The 18,185-nt window shown below is 41.4% G+C and overlaps 1 protein-coding gene and 1 pseudogene across 2 annotated transcripts in view; both read left to right on the top strand.

The window, feature by feature from the left end:
• The window catches only part of LOC104668434 (HLA class I histocompatibility antigen, A-30 alpha chain), a 329,434-nt gene that overhangs the window by 87,121 nt on the left and 224,128 nt on the right, over nucleotides 1-18,185 (top strand). The window lies entirely within an intron of this gene.
• On the top strand, nucleotides 847-8,846 carry LOC104666221 (annotated as a pseudogene).

The following is an 18,185-nucleotide window of genomic DNA, read 5'->3' on the forward strand; positions in this document are numbered from 1 at the left end:
TAAATGTCCACACCCCACAAAGAAGGGAAAGATGCTGTTTGGCCTCATAGAGACCAGTGGCGTCCGAAATGGAGAAAGGGCTCTGTAAGATCATTGCCCAGAGCCGAGACACGGGGGCCCTGCACGTCCAGCTCTTTGCCCCATTTTCCTCACTTTGTACCCATCTATCTGCCTTCCCTTTTAAAACTTCAAACAAAGCTCTTTATTTCTGATACATTATAATATGTATATATACAAGGTATAATATATAACATATATTCACTGTGGAAACATTATAAAATGCTGTCAAAGATAAATGACAAATTAAAAATAACCTGTAAACCTTACACCAGAGATACATTGTTGCATTTCCTTTTAGTCTGTTTTGTATCCTCCTCCTGCTGCTGCCTCAGTGCTTCTCTTTCTCTGTGAATGAGCACAGACCTCAGTGACTCCAGCCCTCACTTTCCAGATGTCAGGTCACTCTCGTACCTCCTGAGGGGGCTACTTCTCACTTTATTTCCCTCCTCACACCCCTCCAATCCTGTCCCACTCCTCACTCTTAGACAATGAGGTTATTTCTTTTTTCACTCAGAAAAAAAAAAGGACTCGAGTGAGAAGAGCATCATCATCCCATGACAACCCTGTCTCCTCCTGTCTCCTGGGTTTTCCCACCAGTGATGACGGATGGTCCTCAGCTCCTGTCTAAGGCTACAAGATCCATCCGTCTCCCCTAGTTCAGTCTCCCCTCTCTACTGGCTCATTCATTTCTGCATACAAACATGCTGTAATATTTCCCATTAAACACAAACAAAACTCAACTAAATAAATAAAAATAAAATCCTAACAAAAAAAAAAATCCATTTCCTGGGCTGCCGCTGCAGAGCAGAGCCACCACCTGGGAAGAGCAGCCGCTGCCACCCAGGACTAGGCCCTCAGGGAGGAGGAGGCAAGAAGATGATGGACGACCCCAGTGCTTCCGACAGGAACGTGGAGATCTGGAAGATGAAGAAGTTCAGTAAAAGCCTGGAGGTGGCCCGCGGCAATGGCACCAGCATGATATCATTGATCATTCCTCCTAAAGATCAGATTTCACGAGTGTCAAAAATGTTAGCAGATGAGTTCGGATCTGCATCTAACATTAAGTCACAATTAAACTGCCCTTCAGTCCTGGGAGCCATTACATTTGTACAACAAAGACTCAGACTTTATAACAAAGTACCTCCAAATGGTCTGGTTGTTTACTGTGGAACAATAGTAACAGAAGGAGGAAAGGAAAAGAAAGTTAACGTTGATTTTGAACCTTTCAAACCAATTAATACGTCATACTATTTGTGTGACAACAAATTCCATACAGAGGTTCTTACGGCACTACTTTCAGATGATAGCAAGTTTGGATTCATTGTAATAGATGGTAGTGGTGCACTTTTTGGCACACTCCAAGGAAACACAAAAGAAGTCCTGCAAAAATTCACAGTGGATCTCCCAAAGAAACACAGTAGAGGAGGTCAGTCAGCCTTGTGTTTTGCCCGTTTAAGAATGGAAAAGCGACCTAACAATGTTCAGAAAGTAGCAGAGAATGCTGTGCAGCTGTTTATTTCTGGGGACGAAGGGAAGATGGCTGGTCTAGTTTTAGCTGGATCCGCTGACTTTAAAACTGAACTAAATCAATATGATATGTTTGATCAGAGGTTACAATCGAAAGTTTTAAAATTAGTTGATAGGCCGGGCGCGGTGGCTCCCGACTGTAATCCCAGCACTTTGGGAGGCTGAGGCAGGCGGATCATGAGGTCAGGAGATCGAGACCACCCTGGCTAACACGGTGAAACCCTGTCTATACTAAAAATACAAAAACAGAGGACCCAGAGCAAGATGGCCGAATAGGAACAGCTCCAGTCTCCAGCTCCCAGTGTGAGCGACACAGAAGATGGGTGATTTCTGCATTTTCAACTGAGGTACCAGGTTCGTCTCACTGGGGAGTGCCAGACAATTGGTGCTGGTCAGCTGGTGCAGCCCAACCAGCGAGAGCTGAAGCAGGGTGAGGCACTGCCTCACCTGGGAAGTGCAAGGGGGAAGGGAATCCCTTTTCCAAGCCAGGGGAACTGAGACACACAACACCTGGAAAATCGGGTAACTCCCACCCTAATACTGCGCTTTATCAAGGGTCTTAGCAAACAGTACACCAGGAGATGACATCCCACACCTGGCCGGGAGGGTCCCACACCGATGGAGCCTCCCTCATTGCTAGCACAGCAGTCTGCGATCTAACTGCAAGGCAGCAGTGAGGCTGGGGGAGGGGCGCCCGCCATTGCTGAGACTTAAGTAGGTAAACAAAGCCCCCAGGAAGCTCGAACTGGGTGGAGCCCACAGCAGCTCAAGGAGGCCTGCCTGTCTCTGTAGACTCCACCTCTGGGGAGAGTGCACAGCTAAACAAAAAGCAGCAGAAACCTCGGCAGATGCAAATGACCCTGTCTGACAGCTTTGAAGAGAGCAGTGGATCTCCCAGCATGGAGGTTGAGATCTGAGAATGGACAGACTGCCTGCTCAAGTGGGTCCTTGACCCCTGAGTAGCCTAACTGGGAGACATCCCCCACTAGGTGCAGAACAACACCCCGCACCTCACACAGCGGGGTACTCCCCTGAGACAAAGCTTCCAGAGCAAGAATCAGACAGGAACACTCGCTGTTCAGCAATATTTTATCTTCTGCAGCCTCCTCTGCTGATACCTAGGCAAAGTCTGGAGTGGACCTCAAGCAATCTCCAACAGACCTACAGCTGAGGGTTCTGACTGTTAGAAGGAAAACTAACAAACAGAAAGGACACCCACACCAAAACCCATCAGTACGTCACCATCATCAAAGACCAAAGGCAGATAAAACCACAAAGATGGGGGAAAGCAGGGTAGAAAAGCTGGAAATTCAAAAAATAAGAGCGCATCTCCCCCTCCAAAGGAACACAGCTCATTGCCAGCAACGGATCAAAGCTGGATGGAGAATGACTTTGACGAGTTGAGAGAAGAAGGCTTCAGTCCATCAAACTTCTCAGAGCTAAAGGAGGAATTCCGTACCCAGTGCAAAGAAACTAAAAGTCTTGAAAAAAGAATGGAAGAATGGATAACTAGAATAATCAATGCAGAGAAAGCCATAAATGAACTGACAGAGATAAAAACGATGACACGAGAAATACGTGACAAATGCACAAGCTTCAGTAACCGACTCGATCAACTGGAAGAAAGAGTATCAGCAACTGAGGATCAAATGAATGAAATGAAGCGAGAAGAGAAGTCTAAAGAAAAAAGAGGAAAAAGAAATGAACAAAGCCTTCAAGAAGTATGGGGTTATGTGAAAAGACCAAATCTACATCTGATTGGGGTGCCTGAAAGTGAGGGAGAAAATGGAACCAAGTTGGAAAACACTCTTCACGATATCATCCAGGAAAACTTCCCCAACCTAGTAAGGCAGGCCAACATTCAAATTCAGGAAATACAGAGAATGCCACAAAGATACTCCTCAAGAAGAGCAACTCCAAGACACATAATTGTCAGATTCACCAAAGTTGAAATGAAAGAAAAAATGTTAAGGGAAGCCAGAGAGAAACGTCGGGTTACCCACAAAGGGAAGCCCATCAGACTAACAGCAGATCTCTCAGCAGAAACTACAAGCCAGAAGAGAGTGGGGGCCAATATTCAACATTCTTAAAGAAAAGAATTTTCAACCCAGAATTTCATATCCAGCCAAACTAAGTTTCATAAGTGAAGGAGAAATAAAATCCTTTACAGATAAGCAAATACTTAGAGATTTTGTCACCACCAGGCCTGCCCTACAAGAGACCCTGAAGGAAGCACTAAACATGGAAAGGAACAACCGGTACCAGCCATTGCAAAAACATGCCAAAATGTAAAGACTGTCGATGCTAGGAAGAAACTGCATCAACTAACGAGCAAAATAACCAGCTAGTATCACAATGGCGGGATCAAGTTCACACATAACAATATTAACCTTAAATGTAAATGGACTAAATGCTCCAATTAAAAGACACAGACTGGCAAATTGGATAAAGAGTCAAGATCCATCAGTTTGCTGTATTCAGGAGACCCATCTCACATGCAGAGACACACATAGGCTCAAAATAAAGGGATGGAGGAAGATCTACTAAGCAAATGGAGAACAAACAAAAAGCAGGGGTTGCAATCCTAGTCTCTGATAAAACAGACTTTAAACCATCAAAGGTCAAAAGAGACAAAGAAGGCCATTACATAATGGTAAAGGGATCAATTCAACAGGAACAGCTAACTATCCTAAATATATATGCACCCAATACAGGAGCACCCAGATTCATAAAGCAAGTCCTTAGAGACTTACGGAGAGACTTAGACTCCCATACAATAATAATGGGAGACTTCAACACCCCACTGTCAACATTAGACAGATCAACAAGACAGAAAGTTAACAAGGATATCCAGGAATTGAACTCAACTCTGCACCAAGTGTACCTAATAGACATCTACAGAACTCTCCACCCCAAATCAACAGAATATACATTCTTCTCAGCACCACATCACACTTATTCCAAAATTGAACACATAATTGGAAGTAAAGCACTCCTCAGCAAATGTACAAGAACAGAAATTATAACAAACTGTCTCTCAGACCACAGTGCAATCAAACTAGAACTCAGGACTAAGAAACTCAATCAAAACCACTCAACTACATGGAAACTGAACAACCTGCTCCTGAATGACTACTGGGTCCATAATAAAATGAAGGCAGAAATAAAGATGTTCTTTGAAACCAATGAGAACAAAGATCCAACATACCAGAATCTCTGGGACACATTTAAAGCAGTGTGTAGAGGGAAATTTATAGCACTAAATGCCCACAAGAGAAAGCTGGAAAGATCTAAAATTGACATTCTAACATCACAATTGAAAGAACTAGAGAAGCAAGAGCAAACACATTCAAAAGCTAGCAGAAGGCAGGAAATAACTAAGATCAGAGCAGAACTGAAGGAGAGACACAAAAAACCCTCCAAAAAATCAATGAATCCAGGAGTTGGTTTTTTGAAAAGATCAACAAAATTGATAGACTGCTAGCAAGACTAATAAAGAAAAGAGAGAAGAATCAAATAGATGCAATAAAAAATGATAAAGAGGATATCACCACCGACCCCACAGAAATATAAACTACCATCAGAGAATACTATAAACACCTCTTCAAATAAACTAGAAAATCTGGAAGAAATGGATAATTTCCTGGACACTTACACTCTTCCAAGACTAAACCAGGAAGAAGTTGAATCCCTGAATAGACCAATAGCAGGCTCTGAAATTGAGGCAATAATTAATAGCCTACCAACCAAAAAAAGTCCAGGACCAGATGGATTCACAGCTGAATTCTACCAGAGGTACAAGGAGGAGCTGGTACCATTCCTTCTGAAACTATTCCAATCAATAGAAAAAGAGGGAATCCTCCCTAACTCATTTTATGAGGCCAACATCATCCTGATACCAAAGCCTGGCACAGACACAGCAAAAGAGAATTTTAGACCAATATCCCTGATGAACATCAATACAAAAATCCTCAGTAAAATACTGGCAAACCGAATCCAGCAGCACATCAAAAAGCTTATCCACCATGATCAAGTGGGCTTCATCCCTGGGATGCAAGGTTGGTTCAACATACGCAAATCAATAAACGTAATCCAGCATATAAACAGAACGAAAGACAAAAACCACATGATTATCTCAATAGATACAGAAAAGGCCATTGACAAAATTCAACAGCCCTTCATGCTAAAAACTCTCAATAAATTCGGTATTGATGGAACGTATCTCAAAATAATAACAGCTATTTATGACAAACCCACAGCCAATATCATACTGAATGGGCAAAAACTGGAAGCATTCCCTTTGAAAACTGGCACAAGACAGGGATGCCCTCTCTCACCACTCCTATTCAACATAGTTTTGGAAGTTCTGGCTAGGGCAATCAGGCAAGAGAAAGTAACAAAGCATATTCAGTTAGGAAAAGAAGAAGTCAAATTGTCCCTGTTTGCAGATGACATGATTGTATATTTAGAAAACCCCACTGTCTCAGCCCAAAATCTCCTTAAGCTGATAAGCAACTTCAGCAAAGTCTCAGGATACAAAATTAATGTGCAAAAATCACAAGCATTCTTATATACCAGTAACAGACAAACAGAGAGCCAAATCATGAATGAACTTCCATTCACAATAGCTTCAAAGAGAATAAAATACCAAGGAATCCAACTTACAAGTGTTGTAAAGGACCTCTTCAAGGAGAAGTACAAACCACTGCTCAGTGAAATAAAAGAGGACACAAACAAATGGAAGAACATACCATGCTCATGGATAGGAAGAATCAATATCATGAAAATGGCCATACTGCCCAAGGTAATTTATAGATTCAATGCCATCCCCATCAAGCTACCAATGACTTTCTTCACAGAATTGGAAAAAATTGCTTTAAAGTTCATATGGAACCAAAAAAAGCCCCCATTGCCAAGACAATCCTAAGTCAAAAGAACAAAACTGGAGGGATCACACTACCTGACTTCAAACTATACTACAAGGCTACAGTAACCAAAACAGCATGGTACTGGCACCAAAACAGAGATATAGACCAATGGAACAGAACAGAGTCCTCAGAAATAATACCACACATCTATAGCCATCTGATCTTTGACAAACCTGAGAAAAACAACAAATGGGGAAGGGATTCCCTATTTAATAAATGATGCTGGGAAGATTGGCTAGCCTTTAAGTAGAAAGCTAAAACTGGATCCTTTCCTTACTCCTTATATGAAAATTAATTCAAGATGGATTAGAGACTTAAATGTTAGACCTGATACCATAAAAACCCTAGAAGAAAACCTAGGTAATACCATTCAGGACATAGGCATGGGCAAGGACTTCATGTCTAAAACACCAAAAGCAATGGCAACAAAAGCCAAAATCGACAAATTGGATTTAATTAAACTAAAGAGCTTCTGCACAGCAAAAGAAACTACCATCAGAGTGAACAGGCAACCTACAGAATGGGAGAAATTTTTTGCAATCTACTCATCTGACAAAGGACTAATATCCAGAACCTACAAAGAACTCAAACAAATTTACAAGAAAAAAACAAACAACCCCATCAAAAAGTGGGCAAAGGATATGAACAGATATTTCTCAAAAGAAGACACGCATACAGCCAACAGACACATGAAAAAATGCTTGTCATCACTGGCCATCAGAGAAATGCAAGAGATACCATCTCACACCAGTTAGAGTGGTAATCATTAAAAAGTCAGGAAACAACAGGTGCTGGAGAGGATGTGGAGAAATAGGAACACTTTTACACTGTTGGTGGGATTGCAAACTAGTTCAACCATTGTGGAAAACAGTATGGCAATTCCTCAAGGATCTAGAACTAGAAATACCATTTGACCCAGCCATCCCATTACTGGGTATATACCCAAAGGATAATAAATCATGCTGCTATAAAGACACATGCACATGTATGTTTATTGCGGCACTATTCACAATAGCAAAGACTTGGAATCAACCCAAATGTCCATCAGTGACAGACTGGATTAAGAAAATGTGGCACATATACACCATGGAATACTATGCAACCATAAAAAAGGATGAGTTTGTGTCCTTTGTAGGGACATGGATGCAGCTGGAAACCATCATTCTCAGCAAACTATCGCAAGAATAGAAAACCAAACACTGCATGTTCTCAGTCATAGGTGGGAATTGAACAATGAGATCACTTGGACTCAGGAAGGGGAACATCACACACCGGGGCCTATTATGGGGAGTGGGGAGGGGGGATGGCATTGGGAGTTATACCTGATGCAAATGACGAGTTGATGGGTGCTGACGAGTTGATGGGTGCAGCACACCAACATGGCACAAGTATACATATGTAACAAACCTGCACATTGTGCACATGTACCCTAGAACTTAGAGTATAATAATAAAAAAAAAAAATACAAAAACGAAATTAGCCAGGCACGGTGGCGGACGCCCATAGTCCCAACTACTTGGGAGGCTGAGGCAGGAGACTGGCGTGAACCCGGGAAGCGGAGCTTGCAGTGAACCGAGATGGCACCACTGCACTCCAGCCTGGGCGACAGAGCGAGACTCCGTCTCAAAAAAAAAAAAAAAAAAAAAAAAAAAGGTTGATATATCCTATAGTGGTGAAAATTGATTCAACCAAGCTGTTGAGTTATCTACCAAATTCCTCTCCAAAGTGAAATTTATTCAAAAGAAGAAATTAATAGGATGATAAATTGATGAAATCAGCCAGAACACAGGCAGGTACTGTTTTGGCGTTGAAGATACACTAAAGGCTTTGGAAATGGGAGCTGCAGAAATTTTAATAGCCTATGAAAATCTGAATATAATGGGATATGTTCTTCATTGCCAAGGCACAGAAGAGGAGAAAATTCTCTGTCTAACTCCAGAGCAAGAAAAGGATAAATCTCATTTCACAAAGAGACCGGACGGGAACATGAGCTTATTGAGAGCATGCCCCCCGTTGGAATGGTTTGCTAACAACTATAAAAAGGTTGGAGTTACTTTGGAAATTGTCACATATAAATCACAAGAAGGGTCTCAGTTTGTGAAAGGATTTGGTGGAATTGGAGGTCTCTTGCGGTACCAAGTAGATTTCCAAAGAATGGAATACCAAGAAGGAGACGATGAAGTTTTTTACCTTGATGACTATGAAGTAGTCGACATGGGTCCGGCAAAACGTGCCTCACTCTCCAGCATCCAACCCAAGGAGCATACTCATGGTGGAATCCAAACAGATCCCTGCCTTACAAATGGAACATTTCCAGAACTTAATCCATGAGCACTGGATATTGAAAAGAAAACCGAAACAAAACCAGACCCAGCCCTACACTTTGGTTTGTGATGGTGTCAGCGCAGCAGCCTACAACTAAATTCCTAAATGCCACTTTGGACTAATTTTAAAAAGAATCCCAGTTTTTACTTTTACTCAATGGTGAAATTGGCTGCTCTTGTATTTTATTTTTAAAATGATTTTTTTTAACCTTTATACAAAGAAGCAAAAATACTTTAACTGCTGTAAACCTTCAAAAGTTAATAGAAGTGAGATCATACTGGTTTCATATTTTGATTGGAGAGAAATTAAATTAAATGGTTAAGTGGTAAGTACACATAAGGTACTTCTACCACATTCCAAATTAGGATGTTTGAGACCAGGTGCAGTGGCTCACACCTGCAATTAATTCTAGCACTGTGGGAGGCCTAGGCAGGTGGATCATTTGAAGTCAGGAGTTCAAGACCAGCCTGGCCAACATAGTGAAACCCCATCTCTACTAAAAATACAAAATTAGCCAGGCATGGTGGTGCACACCTTTAGCCCCAGCTACTAGGGAAGCTGAGTCATGAGACTCACTTGAACCCGGGAGGTGGAGGTTTCAGTAAGCCAAAATCGCGCCACTGCACTCCAGCCTGGGTAACAGAGTGAGACCCTGTCTTAAAACAAAAACAAATTAAAATGTTCATGTCCACAAAATCATTTTGAGTTGTACTAGTCTATTTTTTATGGAATATCCTTTTTACTTGAAAGAATGAATGACAGAAATGATTATCATTTAGACTTCAATAATTGGCTGACACTTTCTCAAAAATGAACATGAGCCTGTCCCCTCCCCATAATCCACTGACAGTATTATTCCCAATGATAAAAGGCAAGCTTTCAAGAGAAAAATTAGAATCCTGGAGAACTTGTACTCACTATTGTAAGCCTGACGGCTTCCCAATACTTAACAACATTTTCTGGTGATATCTGTGGTAATATTAAAAAATTGATTTTTTTGATAACTTGTAGTTAAATGTGTCAACACTGGAAGACATAACGTGGTGAAATTGTATTTCTTTTCTTTAAAGTCATGTTTTATACAAGATGCATTCAATGTGGAAGACAGACCTATGTGTTTTAATGTAACAGCATGTGAAACAGTTATTGATAGTTTCATGTTCCACATTACAAATAACCCTTAAGAAGCTAACACTTCTATCATTTTAGTGTAGTATCAAGGATGAATATCCACAATTTTCTAAAAATGGTATTAAAAACATTCCTGGCCTAGCGAGGTGACTCACACCTATAACCCCAGCATTTTGGGAGGCCAAGGCAGGAGAATCACTTGAGCCTAGGAGTTCTCCCCCGGAGTTCGAGACCAGCCTGGGCAACAGAATGAGACCCACATCTCTACAAAAAATAAACAAAATTAGCTGTGATGGTGTTTCATGCCTGTGGTCACAGCTGCTCATGAGGCTGAATTGGGAGGATCACTTGAGTCCAGGAATTCGAGGCTGCAGTGCGCTATGATCACACCACTACACTCAAGCCTGGGTGACAGCATGAGACCACGTCTCCAAAACAAACAAACAAACAAACAAAACCCCCCACAAAATCCAGAACAAGAATAGTAACAAAAATATGATTGTGTGAGGATGGATTTTTTTTTCATACACTTCAACCAAAATAACAGATTAAATGAAGAAAAGGAAATGAAAATTCATTAATCTTCTAATGAGATACATAAGATTCACAAACATACAAAATGTAAAAAGATGCACTCTTCTCACTGTACTGTTTATTTTGGGAAATACTGACTTTGCATAAAAATATTTCTAACTTGCAATGCATTATTAATATTCTAAATGAATAAAATAATTTAAATGATTTTAGTTTCTAGTATGGTAAATATTAACATATGTAACTCACATAAAATTACCTTTGAAGTCCTCATTAATTCCTAAGAGCATGCAGAGATCCTGAAACCAAAATGTTTGAGAAACGATGACATAACTCCTAGCTCTGGATTAAGGGAGAATGTGTAACAAAGAGCATTTGGTATAGGAGGAGAGGGGCCAGGCCTTATCCTGTCCCTAGGACTGTGGCAAGGGCTTTGCGTGACCTAAGTCAGGTCAGCCTAGGCTCAGGCTTGGGTCTGGCCCTCAGTCCCCATCTTTTTCATTGTTTTGTTTTGACAGAAGTCTATGCCTGTTCTTGTTCTTGTATCTGAGTCCTGGTCTCCAAGTCTCCAATCTCCTCTGTCACAGCAGTAGGAGTTACTTTTTCTGTCATTGTCCTCACAAGGCCTGGGGTAGCCCCTGCACACAGGAGTCTCTGTGGTATCAAGAGACCAATTTTTAGACCCATCCAGCTCTTGTCCTTCCAAAGCTGTTTCCTGGATTGTTCTTTCCATCTTTTCCCCAATCTTTTTCAGGAAATCAAATTCTGGAATTAGAGACCAGATCTCGGTTTCTCACCTTAGATAAACTCCTGTTAGGTTTCTAACAGGAATTTATTTTTGGCTCACCCACCCCCTTTCCCTGCCTTTGGCTGTAATAATCCTAGTGCTGGTTCAAATCCAAACTCATGGATGTCTAGACTCTAATTTACAGTTGGTTGGAAAATAGGGTCCATAAGCCTAGGATCACTTTTTTTTTCCCAGAAAAGGGAACTATAATTGTGTGCTATGGTATATGAGGGTTGGTGTGGGAGGGAGGCGAGAACAGCACTTGTGAGAAAAGTACAGGCGGCACTGATGTCAACATGAGCGGTTGTTTCACTGTAGCTGCCACAAAACAACATGTGGTCTGCAGCTACATTAATAAAGATACTGTTTCTAGAATAGGGAGGTGCTGTACACTGGTCATTCATTTAGCCAATATTTGTTGAGTGCTGGCTATATGAAACGCTAGTTTTACATCTGGAAACGAAAATCAGGCAAAAATTGCTGGCCTTGTTTCAGTGGGAAAACACAGACTATGAACTATAAGCAGAGTAACTAAGGAAAGTGTTTCTGGCAAAAGGTACTGACGGCTGTGGGGCAGGTGATCTGGATTGTGGGTGTGTGGGGACAGGGAAGATGGCTGTTTTACTAGAGTGGTCTGCGTGTGTCTCATTGGGAATGTGACCTTAGAGAAAAGATGAATTATCTATGAGGATATCTGGGGCAGGTTCTTTCCAGGCAGGGGAACCCCCAGTGCAAAGGCACCAGAACAGGAGCACATCTGTGTTGTGGGAAGAGTAAAGGGGGCTAAGATAGCTGCAGCAGAGTCATTGAGATAAGGTCAGAGATTTGGGGAGATCATGTAGGCTCGAGGATACTGGAAGAGTTTTGACTTTGCTCTGAGTGAGATGGGGGAGATACAAAACAGCTGTCAGCAGAGTAGAGACTGGTACATCTTTTAAAAGGATCACCTTGGCTGCTATGCTGAGAACAGAATTGAGAGATGAGGGGTGAGTGAGAAAGTGGGAAAACTGTAGGAAACTAGTGCAGTATTTCAGACTAGAGATGCTGGTTGCTTTGCCTGGGGTGTGAGCAGAGAAAAGAGTGGGAAGTGATTGGATTCCGGACATATTCTCAATATGGACTTCACAGCACTTCCTAATAGATTAAGTCTGGGGTATGAAACAGAGGAGTCAAAGAGGAACCCCAAAATTTCAGACTGTGCAAGTAGAAAAATGAAGTTATTGTCAGCAGAGATGGGGAAAATTCTGAAAGGGGCATATCTGAGGAGGGGGCACCACAGGCATTCAATTTAGGAAATGTTGAATCTCAGATGTCAGGCATTCAAGTGACGCAAGTTGGGAATTTAGGAGAAATGTCTGGGCTGGGAAAATAGATTTAGGAGCTAATGCCATATTAATGATATTTAAAGCATAGAGCATGCATGAGTCACCAAGGGAGTGATGGCTATAGAAGAGAAAAAGGACATGGACTGAACCCTGGACCTTCAGTGCTAAGGGATTTCATCAGAACACACTCTGACAGCAGACTGCACAGTTCTAACCCCACATCTAGAAAGTAAGTAAATCTGAGAATCTCAAATTTTAGTGTGCATAGGAATTACCTGGACAACTTTCTAAGATTCAGGTGGTCAGGAGTTGAGAATGAGATTCTGTGTTTATAAAAAAGTTGGAGCAGACACTGATGGTCTTCGGATCACACTTTTGGTAGCAAGAATGTAGACCAGGATTCCCACGTGGCTGTGCGTCAGCCTCACCTGCAGCTTGTCATTCCTGAGCTCCATGTTCCACTTCTGAGATGGTGGCAATGGGGAAAGGCCTGAGTATTTTGTAACAAACCTACAAGGAATCCTGGTGATCAGCCAGAGTGGGAACCACTGAGGTCAGCGATCAACTAGTGTCTAGGGTGGGAAAGGGTCTTAAGTTCACATTTAAATGCAATATTTTCTAATTTAAACATAAAGGACTTTATCTATCTATCTATCTATCTATCTATCTATCTATCTATCTATCTATCTATCTATCTTCATTAGGTTGGCGTTTTATTTTGGGAAGGCCTGTGAGAATAGGCTTAAAGCTACATAGCTAGGATCTGAATCTATAATCCCATCCTAGGCGGAGTCTCACATAGGAATCACTGCCCCTGATGCTGGGCAGAGATGGAACTCTAAAGCTAGACACTGGACCTTGCAGATAGAACTGCTGTCACAACTGCTCCTGGCAATTGGACATCGCTGCTGCCACTCACACCACACTTACTAAAATGTGTGCACAGTACCAGCTTGTGTCACCAGGCCGAGTCAGAATCCAGCAAATGGTTATCTGTTGGTGAAACCTAAGCCTCATCCCATATCCAGCTGTCAGAATGTTTGGAAAAGTGAGTTTTTCTCTTTTGTGGAAGGAGTTGGTGTCTGCCTCCTACGATGACTCTTTAAGTATGAAATTCTTTAAGTATGAAATCATACTCTTTAAGTATGAAATTCTCCTAACATGGAAAGAGGGTTCAGGTGCTGGGACACCGGAAGATAGAGTGGAAAAAGAATGAAAAAAGTCAATTCCTAGAGCCGTAATCTGAGACTAAAACTGCATCTGGTACATCATAGACACTTGGGTTTGGTTGCACGAATGAGTGACTAATTAATTACATCTTTCAACTTATTCCCTTGATAGTCAGTTATGAAGTACAGCTTTTCCCTGATCAGTTTATAATCAGATAAGTAGAATAGCATTCCGAAATGGTGAAATGATTGCTCAAAACTTATCTCTTGTTAGGATTTTTTAAAATCTAGATTTCTACGACTTCAGAGGACCTGTGTATACACTAAGATTTTTTTTTTTTTTTTCGAGACAGAGTCTCGTTCTGTCGCCCAGGCTGGAGTGCAGTGGCCAGATCTCAGCTCACTGCAAGCTCCGCCCCCCGGGTTCCCGCCATTCTCCTGCCTCAGCCTCCGGAGTAGCTGGGACTACAGGCGCCCGCCACCTTGCCCAGCTAGTTTTTTGTATTTTTTAGTAGAAACAGGGTTTCACCGTGTTAGCCAGGATGGTTTCAATCTCCTGACCTCGTGATCCGCCCGTCTCAGCCTCCTAAAGTGCTGGGATTACAGGCTTGTGCCACCGCGCCCAGCCTACACTAAGATTTTATACTAATATTTATATTTCTTTGTATATGCACGTATTTTCTGGAAAGAGCATCTGTGACATTTATGCTTTTGTAAGCCTATTTTAGGAAACCCTCTCTCAAACCACATTTTTCCTCTGCTCTCACACCACCACAACACAACAATCATCAACACAGAAGACTTCTGTGACCAAAGGTGTGGAGGTTTCTCCCCACACTCCAACCAGTGGAAATCAACTGGGTATCCTCCAGTTCAACGTCAACACTATCTACCTGGAGATAGCATCATATCCCACAGATTGGGGGCTTAGTCCCCAAGACTACTCCACATGAGACACCAATCACAGGAGTTCCCACCACCTGCTTTGGGCTTCACTAATTTGCTGGAGTAACTCACAGAATTCAGGGATTCATTTATGTTTACTAGTTTATTATAAAGGATGTTACAAAGGATACAGATGAAAATACGTGTAGGGTGAGGTATCTGGGAAGGAGCATGGAGCTTCCATGCCCTTCCTGGACACACCACCCTCCTAAAACCTCCACTTGTTCAGCTACCTGGAAGCTCCCTGAACCCAGTTCTCCTGGGTTTTTACAGAAGCTTCATGACACCAGCATTCCTTCTCCCAGGGTATAGTGTGGGACCCTCTCTGGAGAGGGTCTTAAGACCCATAATCAGAAAGGCAGAAGATTAGAGTCCTGCCTTGGGGCAGGTAAAATGAGGCCAGAAGAGAGATTCTGATTCCTGAGGCCTGCTGAGGCCTAACACACCCACCATTATTACAAAAGACTGTAACGAGGGAATATAGGAGCTAGGAACCAGTAACTATGGCCAAAAACCAATAAATAACACCACATACCCCCACTGTCTTAGTCCACTCAGGCTGCTATAACAGAATACCTTAGACTGGGTGGCTTATAAACAACATAAATGTATTTCTCACAGTTCTGGAGGCTGGCAAGTCCAAGAGCAAGGTGTTGGTTAATTTCATGTCTGATGATGGCTCCTTTCCTGTTTCATAAACCTGTGTCTTCTCCAAGTGACTTCACATGGCAGAAAGTGAAGAGAACTGCCTGGGGTCTTTTTGATAAGGGCAGTGATCCCATTCACGGGAGCTCTGCATTCATAACCTAATCACCTCCAAAAGGCCCCACCTCTAAATATCATCACACTGGGGATTAAGTTTAAACATAGGAATTTGGGTGGGGGATTGAGGACACAAACATTCAGTCCAGAGCATCCATAAAAGTCTAAAAAAATTATCCTAGGCTTGTCACCATGCTACTCAAACTCTAATCTAGGAATAACTGATATTAAACCATTTCTTCATAAACTCTTCCAAAAAGGAACACTGCCCAACATATTCTATAACGAATGTTCTATAAGGCTGGTACCAAAACCAGACAAAAAAAAAATCACAAAAAAACTACAGATCACTATTCATGAATATAGATGTGAAAAATCTTCAAGAAAATACTAGCAAACAACCCAGCAGCTTACAAAAATAATTATACACCATGACAAAGTGACATTTACTCTAGGAATGCAAGGTGGGTTTAACATCCAAAAAATCAATTAATGCAATATATAATATCAATAGAATAAAAAACCCCATGATTATCTCAATAGATGCAGAAAAAAGGTTTTGACCAAATTTGATACTCTTTCATAATAGAAACAGTCAACAGGTGGGTACAGTGGCATGTGTCTATAGTCCCAGCTACTCAAGGAAGCTGAGGCAAGAGAATCGCTTGAGGCCAGAAGTTCAAGGGCATCTTGGGCAATGTGTTGAGACCATGTTACAAAGAAAGAAAGAAAGAAAGAAAGAGAGAGAGAGAGAGAGAGAGAGAGAGAGAGAGAGAGAGAGAGAGAGAGAGAGAGAGAAAGAAATCAGCAAACTGGGAATTGAAAGGAACTTTCTCAGCTGGATAAAGGGCATCTATAAAAAACCTACAGCTAACATCATACTTGTATTAGTCCATTTATGCATTGCTACAAAGAAATACATGAAACTGGATAATTTATAAAGAAAAGAGGTTTAATTGGCTCAAGGTTCTGCAGGCTACACAGGTTTCTGCTTCTGGGGAGGCCTCAGGAAACACAATCATGGTGGAAGGTGAAGGAGAAGCTAGTACATCTTACATGGCTGGAGCAGGAAGAAGCGAGAAGGGGGAGGTGGCACACACGTTTAAAAAACCAAATCTCACTACGAAATCTCAATGAAACCTCACTATCATGAGAACAGCAAGGGGGAAGTCCACCCCCATGACCCAATCACCTCGTACCACATCCTTCCTCCAACACGAGGCATTACAATTTGACATGAGATTTGGGTGGGTACACAAATCCAAACCATATCAATATTTATGGTGAAAGACTGGTTGCTTTCCTCCTAAGATCAGCAGTAAAACAAGAATATCCACTCCCACCATGTCTATTCAACATTACTGAAGATTATAGCTAAGATAATTAGACAAGAAAAAACAATAAAGTATATTTAGATCAGAAAGAAAGAAGTAAAACTACATTCACAGATGACATGATCTTTTATATAAAAAATCCTAAAGAATCCACTAAAGAGTTATTAGAACTACTAAGTTCAGCAAGGATAAAGGATATAACACCAGTATACAAAAATAAATTATATTTCTAAATCCTTGCAATGACAAATCCAGAAATGAAATTAAGAAAACAATTCCATTTGTAATAGCTTTAAAGGAACAAAATACTTAGAAGCAAATTTACCAAAAGAAGTGCAAATCAAACATTGATGAAAGAAATTAAAAATCTAAATAAATGGGGTAAAGTTCATGGATTATATTTAATATAACTCAATGATTATATTTCCAAACTGACAGATTCATCACAATCCCTATCAGATTCCTAAATGACTTCTTCATAGTAATTTGCAAACTGATTATAAATTTATAAAGAAATTAAAGGGACACAGACTATGCAAACAATCTTGAAAAAAAGAAGAAAGGGCCAGGCACAGTGGCTCATATCTGTAATCAATCGCAGCACTTTGGGAGGCTGAGGCTGGAGGATTGCTTGAGGCTAGAAGTTCAAGTAGAAGTTCAAGACCAGCCTGGGCAACACAGCAAGATCCTGTCTCTACAAAAAAATTAAAATTAGTGGGGCATGGTGGTACACACCTGTCATCCCAGCTACTTGGGAGGCTGAGGCAGGGGGATTGCTTTAGCCTAGAAGGTTGAGGGTGCAGTGAGCCATGATTATGCCACTGCACTCCAGTGTGCGTTACAGGGTAAGAAACTGTCTCTAAAAAACAAAAAGAAGGAAGAAAAGAACAAAGTAGAACTCATTCTTTCCCATTTCAAAACATCACATAAAGTAATGGTAATCAAGACAGTGTGGTACTTGTGTAAGACAGACATAGATCAATAGAATAGAAATGAAATTCAGAAATAAAACCATGTGTCTATGGTCAACAGATTTTCAGCAAGGGTGCTGAGCACATTCGATGGAGGAAAGAACAGTCTTTTCAACAAATTGTCCTGGGGAAACTTGATAGCCACATACAAAATGATGCAGGGGACCTTATGGTGGTTGAAGTGTGTACTCCGAAAGGTTTGTCTAAGACCTGACCACCAGTACCTGTGAATGTGAACTTATTTAGAAATGGTGTCTTTGTATATGTAATTGAGCTCAGGTTCCCAAGAAGAGATCATCCTGGATTTAGGGTGGGACCTAAATCCAATGACTGGTGTCTTAATAAAAGAGAGGGAGATGTGACATAAACACAGAGAAGAGACACAGA

This window comes from Rhinopithecus roxellana, chromosome 4 (assembly GCF_007565055.1).
Source record: "Rhinopithecus roxellana isolate Shanxi Qingling chromosome 4, ASM756505v1, whole genome shotgun sequence".
Lineage (NCBI taxonomy): Eukaryota > Metazoa > Chordata > Mammalia > Primates > Cercopithecidae > Rhinopithecus > Rhinopithecus roxellana.